Source organism: Tetrao urogallus (genome assembly GCF_951394365.1).
Source record: "Tetrao urogallus genome assembly, chromosome: 22".
Lineage (NCBI taxonomy): Eukaryota > Metazoa > Chordata > Aves > Galliformes > Phasianidae > Tetrao > Tetrao urogallus.
The window spans coordinates 5,092,891-5,100,643 of NC_136835.1; positions in this window are offsets into that span (position 1 = coordinate 5,092,891).

Here is a 7,753-nt window from a genome sequence, read left to right on the forward strand (position 1 = left end):
TACTTGGTTGGGCTGAAGTTGTAGTCTGTCCCTTTCTATAAGGATAAGGACTTTTTGCTATGCTTATGCAATGGGAGTAGGGACCCCCTTTGGAACTTCTGACATCCAGAACCCTTCCAGTTTGTTTCTGAAAAGCTACAGCAGTTCCCAATGGCTTCTGGAAATTAACTGAGACTGTACTGAGTATCTGTGGCACGACTAGCACTCAGCTACCAAAGAATCACTTATCTCAACATTATTTCCACCTAGGTCATGCAGCCAAAAGGGTGACCACACCTGACTTAAGGAATAATGCACCTATTGTGTAAGAGCAGAAGTAATCCTCACCCTCAGTTCTGTCTCGTTCTGTGCATGACTTGGACTGACAAATCTGAGATACCAACTCATTTGTGTTCCTGTGAGACAGACCACTGGTTGGCCCTGAGCTCTGTCCTACACCAGTCACAAGAGTTCAGACTGCCCTGCAGGGAGCCTGGTGCAGGGGAACGCAGTGGAAAGCTGCAGCTGTTTGCCTTCAGCCTGAACCACACAGCACAAAGGAGAGAAGGAACCTTATTGTGGTGAACTGCTGACTGACAGGACTGGGAGCGAGGATGCTCCTAGTTTGGAGGTATGTATCCTTAGGAGTAGCTTCATTATATATATCTTTTCTCTCTCTGTGAGTGCATATATATAAAAATATATATGATGCAGGTGATCCTTCTGTGGGACAGCTTCCTTTAGCCTTACTTGAGCTACTGATCAGTAGCTTGGATCATTCCTGTAATTCTGTTTCACTTTTCAGAGCTGTCCCTTCCCTGCACCAGAGGGTGTGATTCAGCTACACTAACATGTATTTTTGACTGCACAGTAGTAATTACAAAACTTGAGCAGCAATGAATACAGGCAATTATTCTCCTGCACTGCACTGAATCAGGAGAGGCGGATGTTTTGTTGTGAATCCTCTGCTTAACAAACACCCAGGGCTTTGGTGAAGCCAATTTGCTCAGCACTGCCTCCCACCCAGAGGGAAGCTGGCCCAAATCTTCCACAGATTTCTTGGTGCAGCTCTGCTGTCTGCTGGACAACCAAACTGAATTGTGATGTGCAGCTTTATTGGTGCAGATTCCTAAACTGAACCTTCACTCCAACAACGTAGCTGTCCTGCAGGTCACAGAGAAGAGACTTTTCTTAGGACTTCATAGTGTGTTGTAATTCAAAAACATGCTGTAAATTTTAGGGAAAAGCAGCCAAGTGACCTTAAACAACATTGACAGAAGACAGCATATCAAGGATGCCCTGGCTCCTGGCATGTGTCAGAACCTATCAGTAGCTTCCTTTTTGATCATGCTAACTGTGTCACAGGAAACATGCAGAAAAAAATGGCCTTGACATTGGAGAGATGAAGCCTGAAATGGCCTTTCTTTTCCTGCTAGTACTTCTGCATGTTTCAGCCAGTGCAGGAAGCACTGCTGCTAAGCAGACTGAAATCAGAGAGATGGAGATCTCAAATGTACTGGAATTCTGGCCAGCCTGTTTATACATCCTATAAGCTTTAAGTAGGTATAGCTGCCTTCTAGCTACAGAAAGATTTGGCAGGTATTTGCAGAGTTAAGACAGCCAATCAAATACATAGATTTGTTTCAGAAGAGACCAACTGTAAAAGCCTGGCCTACCACAGGCTGCAGAGCTGCTCTTCCCTTCCCTTGGTGGCTCTGTGCATCTCTGGTCAAGATTTTGGGCTGTGTGCTTCGTTCCTGTGGGACTCTGCATCACTGCAGGAAGGGTAACAGCTGGGTGAAGCTGATGAACATTGCTCCTTGCTGCCTGTATTTACAGCTCTCTCCATGGAGGTTGCAGAAGGTGCAGGACTCACCCCTCTGTGGTCTTTTTCTCTCTGGTACCACTAAATTTACAGACCAGGCCTTCCTGTTGCCTTTCAAAGAAAGAAGGTGCTGGATTTGTGGCCATGTAGCTCTTAGGGCTTTTTAGGGAGTCCTAAGCTTTGCATATTAATGTGTTCCTGCCTGCCAGCTGTCCTCCAGCACATTTGGAACAACAGCTCAGTTATGATTTTAGTTAACAGCATCCTGTATGACCACATTTGACACTGTGACAATAAAACTGACAGCAAAGGCAACCATCTCTCTCTGCTTTTCACCAGCTTTAAGACAGCTTCATAGGCTACTACATGACAACCTACATGGGAAGTGCTTTTTCATTACAGGAGCAAAATGAAAATGTTAAAAGCAAATCACAGTGCAACAGCTTACCAACCTACTGCCTGTCATTTAAACCACACACACTCATTCCACCCCAGCTATGAAAACAGCAGTTATCTCCTTACACCAGGCAGTGCAAAGAGAGGCCAGCAATTCATAAAGTTGCAGTGACTTTTCACTCTCTGCCCATACTCAGATTTTCGCTGTATAATTGAGGGCACCAGGAAACAGGGAAGAAAACAGTTCTCAGCGTAGGCCTTCAGGCAGCTTGCTTAAGCAGTCAAAAAGTCCTCAGCACGATACTTTAAGTAATCAAGCTTATTTTTCTATGTAGTGTTTCCATCTGTCTCAGAAATGCCAACTAACCACTGCTTCCCCACGGGCAAACATCGTCCCATTGCTGACAATTCATTCAGAATCATACATCAAAGCACTGAAGGCACTTACCCAGTTTCAAACAACGCCAGCATCTTTTCAGGTGCTTGTTTCCAGGTCCTGGTTGGCTCTTTATCTTCATCAGCACAGCAGTGTGACCGTCAGCAGGTCTGCCCCCTCCTGCATTTGGTGATACCTTGTGCTGTAAGTGCGGATGCAAACCCAGCTGGTCCTGGGGCTATTAAAGACCTGCACGATTTTCTGTCAAGGATCTTTGCTCTGGAAGGTGAATTACTTTGCCCCAGGTCTTGCAAACTGGAGGACAGTGAGAAAAGGTAACTTGACAGGTGTAAGGCTTGTTAGTTTGGTGGATACTTCTCAGTGGAAGCAAACAAATTGGCTCTTAGAACTTTTACCTTACCTTTTACTTTTACCTATTAGTCCTCAGTGCAGGATGCTGTGTACAAGATCAATCCATACTCAAACTGGAAATTGCTGATAGAGTTTACAACTGAAAAGAAATCAGGACTCCCCTAAAACATGGATGAGGATGCAGTGCTCCATCTCCGTTCACAGATAGGAATTCTGCCAGACTTGTGGGAAAGCCAACATCAGATCATTTTCAAGGCAAAATGTTTACACTGTTTTGAGAAAAATTAAAACTCCAAAACTTTAACTGACAGTTTTTCCTGACAGTAATTTAACAATAAAACTAAATGGAGCTGGAATGCTCTGAGTTTAATACTTTGTTCCAGAATCTTCCCTCATACTCCTGGATGGGTCACTTTACATAGGATGCATCATCTCTAAACTAAATATTTAAAAGCTCAGATTTGAGCTAGTCATCCATGATTATCTTTATAGTCCATGGAAAAAAATGGCAATATCCAGAGAGCAATTCATCCTACAAGAATCTGGGGGTGGTCAGATGCATTTGCCTCTGGAGGTACCAGTGGTGAGTAATTCAGATTTCTGTATCTAGAAATTCAGTGCACAAGTTAAGACAAATTCAGCCAACCATTGGATGCCACCATTTCCCTTCTGCAAACAGATGCCACATTTCTTCCATACCTCCCAGCAGCAATCTGCACAAAGCTTGGGAGATACACAGAACCAATACAAAATGCCAGAATGCTAATGAAGCCCAGGCTCAAAACTACAAAGTGCACTCTTAACCCACACTACACTTCTGATAATGATTACAGTCTGCTTTTGCTGGTACACAGTTACTCTATTCCTTGTTATACCCAGCTATCCCAACACTCACTGGATGACAGCAGGACTGGACACTGAGAGGCACAGTGGGAGGAAGCAGCTTGCCAAAACGACCCTGCATTTCAATACACATTCACAAAACTTCCATTAAACAACCATACTAAGTTTGAATTCACAAGCTGCACTTGCTGTATCACTTGATAACAGCAATGCCACCCTGAAGTTTTTATCAAACGAGGTCAGTAGCTCAGTGGAGCTGGAAACACAAGGTAAACAGAAGATGCCAAGTTCCAGCACACGCCAGCTGTCCAGCTCACAGGTTACTGCACCGTTGCACAAGCAACTGAACCAAGATTCCAAGGAGCAGCTCACAATGCAAACTAAACATGTAAGCATAGTACTTCTCTGGGTTATTAAAGACAAAGTCAAAAGACAGCGTTAATGTTTAACTACTCTGCTGGTGTTAATTCCCACTGCTGCACTTGGATGTACTTTGCTACCACCGAATGACCAGTGTAGCACTATAGATGCTATTGGATTTACAACATATCTAACCTAATAATAATGACTCAACTAAGTTACAGAGGGAACTAAGCTCATCAGTGACCAGCAACTACAGCATTAGAACACATCTCTGTTTGAGGCAGTCTCCATCAGCTTCCCCTGCAGCTCTGTCTGCTCTGTAACAAGCTGTGTTTAAGGCTGCAGGGGAAAAGTCTGAACGCCAGACTGCCACCACACAGTGCACTGTGAATAGTACTCAGCCAGAAGGGTCCTGAGGTCAGGCACCAGCTGCCAAATCCAGGCCACGCTGGACCAGGTTCCAAAGCTGAGTCTAATTCTACTTTGTTCTGCTGTCTATGGTTCACTTTTGCCGTATGAAAAGCAAGCAATAAGGTTTCTGAACTTACCTAACAACTGAAAAATGAAGAACAACTGTTAAAAAGAGGCAGACTGCTGTTCAGTTAGTTTGCTTTGAAAAAGGAACACTCCAAGTAACCCCAAGGAGAGATCATTAGGTTATGAGAACATCTCACTGAGGTATAAATAGAGATTTTCCCCACGATTTGAATAAAATGAAGCAGTTGTTAAAATAAAGGTTTGTGTGTTTCAATGGCCTGAGGCAGTTTGTGTAGGACTCAGTTCTTATAAGCAGTGATTACATGACATTCTCTCAGTAGAAATAAATACCTATCCCACAGCTTTTAAGAAACAATAAAGGCTCTTACATAACACTCGTGAGGAACTCGCTGTGATGAAAACAGGCTGTAATCCCATTTTTTAATTACAAGAGATAATGGCCGGGATGCATCAGAACAAAAATCCTTTCAGTTTCAGGCCCTGCAGGACAAACAGCTGGAAAACAGATACTGTCAGCACACTGCTTTCTCTCGGCCTTTTACTCCTGCTCCTGTGCACAGCCCTGTGGTACTCACAGGAAGAGTGTTTAGTTCCCAGTGCAGGGGGACAAAGGAGCAAACGCATGGAAAACAGCCTAGCTTAAATATACCCTCATCCAGCCCTAGCATGCATAAGGAAAAACTAACCTGAACCCCTCTCTGCCTTTGAGCACATTGCTAAGAGATTATAGGTTACTTATAAAACCAACTGCTCTTTACTTGCAGAAGCTGAAGGGTTATTTTTCAACCAGAGTGGAATCAACGCATCAGACGGGTGAAGCTGAACCATGGAACAGGGCGTACTTTGCTCTTGAAATTGGTGTGCTATTCCATTCAGAATGCAGCTCTTTAACGTAAGAAACCCACACAGTGGCTGGTGCTCCTTCCCCAGAGATCACAGGCTTCAAAAGCAGCAAGAATGGTCTTCAGTCAAGCAGCCATGCATGTAAAGGTAGCTCACGTGGACAAGCAGTTTAGCAAAGCTGGTTATGGAAGAAAGGAGACGGTGATGATCTGAGGAGTCAGACTCCTGAAACTCAGCAGCAACAGCCTCAGAGACACACTGAACTCGTGCAATTAGATGCACGTTTGTTAGTTTTGTGAAACCTAATGCTTTCAGTGCCTTATGTTCCAGAGACAAATTCAAACGGCTGCTTGCAAGAGGATTCACGGAAATTAAAGGTGCTTCACACTGTAATCATCCTTCAGCACCTGATTGCAAGTTTTGACACTGAAGAACCTTACAAATAGAACCAACAGAGCACAATCATCTTGATTATGCTTTGAATTTAGAGACTCTTTCATGTAAGCAATAGAAGAAAGTTGTCATCTCTTCCACTTCTAATGTTTAACTTCACAACTAAAAGCATTTGTAGAAGGACTTCAGAATGTCTTCATACACCCCCCAGACCACAGCCCTGTCCTGTCCACTTGTTTGACAGACTTCATACAAGAGGTACACAAATTGACAAAGCAGGACAGGTGCTCAGAAAACTGTTATCACTCCCAGTTCTGTTCTTGTGGCATATCCAAGAGCTGCTTTGTGTGTTGGTGTGTCCTGGTTGTTTAATACTTGCAGCTAGCCAGTTTTTTCATATAAACACCCATTTCTTTTCCTCCAACCCACACAGCAGGTTAGCTGCTGCACAGAACGACTGACATACCTGACTGAAGCTCAGCAGAACAGTTTGCTCTGCTCAGGTGCAGCCAGTCTGAACAGCAACACACAGCTTCAGCTGAGGCTTCTGCCATGAAGTTCTAGAGCACTGAGAGATGAGACTTGGTTCTGTAATACATTCTATTCAATTGTGTGTAACTCAGAGCAAACCAGGTTTTAAAAAAAGACAAGAAGAACCATGTTAGAAGGAACCATCTCACAAAGGAAGATGGACAATCTATTAGCCCTTGGCAAGCTAAACAATCATGTACACAAAACAACAAGCTGTACAAAACTGAAAGGAGACGGCAAAGGGATCTGTAAGGCTTTCTGTATTCTTATTCTCCTAGCTCAACACTCCTTGTGACCTTGTTCTGGAAAAGCTTCAGGGTCACATCAGGACAGCAAGGAATTCTTCTCCAATATGTGCAAAACTCAAATTTGTAAAGGGTTAAAATTCCAAAGATAAAAACCAAACTGAAGGCCAAACAGAATCACTGGCTAAAATACTTCTTCCACGACCAAGAGACTGAAGTTGGGGTATATTTGAAAACATATTCCAAACTTTTAAAATAAACTAGTCCTTTCTGACACACAAAGATTTGTTGAGGAAAAATAACGGAGAATGCTTCTGGTGAATGCTTTCCTTTCCATCATATTCTTATTTGTTGACAGACTTACTCACAGTGACTTCTTGTCATTTTTATCTCTCTGACTTGTTTGTATCTCCTTTGTCTCTCTTTTTGTATCAAGAATCATCCTGACCAGGGGCTCTTATACTGCCTTGACAGAAATTTGACATGGAAGTGGTATCCAACAAGAAGTTGGAGCTCAGAGATAGGGAAGAGGTATTTTAAAAATCTATACATAAATAGTACATTGAATGTTTTAGGGATCTACTTCCAGGCTATGTTACAAACAACGTCTGGTGTCACGCCATGATCCTAAGTCACCTATATAAAATCAGTGACAGCTAGACTCCACCAAAATGCTGCACCTTCTTCGTGACTTTGAAAAGCCAACAAGTTGTCTCTTCTGAGCAAGATACCCTGGTTAAGAAGACCCAAGATCAACTGCTTTGTCTATAAACCAAAATGGACAGAAATGACAGATGGCCTTTGGTAAAAAGAGCTTCAGATAGGAAGAGAACATGGGAAAGAAAAACATCTCTTAAATGCTGAATGCCACAGAATTTAGCTTTACAGATCTGGACTGAAACCATTTGTTTTACAGGTACAGCATCTTCTGATGTGGCATTTCTACCTCGACAGCACATGCTGACTGCAGGACAAGTAACATGTGCTGCATGTGACAGAATCCAGTCCAGTCCCTCGCCATGACTGTGGCTGGGTGACCTTGGAAGATGACAGCAGATTCAGGAAAGCCATCGGTTTTCAGACCAGTAC